We start from the raw sequence: 270 nt of genomic DNA on the forward strand, positions 1-270 counted from the left end.
TTGTGCCATTCATGCAAACCTTAGGTGAATTTCTATAATTTACCTAAAATATATAACATTACAAAATAAAAGAGAGATTTAACAGCTTACCCAAGGTTTATCAGCAAATATGCATTTATAAGGATGCAACAGATAGGCAGAAGCGGAACAAAAGGGCAAATGAATCCTGGGCAAGAGCCAAAACTTACTGTTACTTGTAAAAATTATGAGATATTGAGAATGATAATTTAGAACATATATGAGCAAGTACCTCCAGCATGTCCAAAAGTA

General features: G+C 33.0%; 1 pseudogene; it reads right to left on the bottom strand.

Moving 5' to 3' along the window:
- Positions 1-270, bottom strand: part of LOC109849255 — a 13,516-nt pseudogene that overhangs the window by 1,132 nt on the left and 12,114 nt on the right.

The sequence above is a fragment of the Asparagus officinalis genome, chromosome 7 (genome assembly GCF_001876935.1).
Source record: "Asparagus officinalis chromosome 7, Aspof.V1, whole genome shotgun sequence".
NCBI classification, from domain to species: Eukaryota; Viridiplantae; Streptophyta; class Magnoliopsida; order Asparagales; family Asparagaceae; genus Asparagus; species Asparagus officinalis.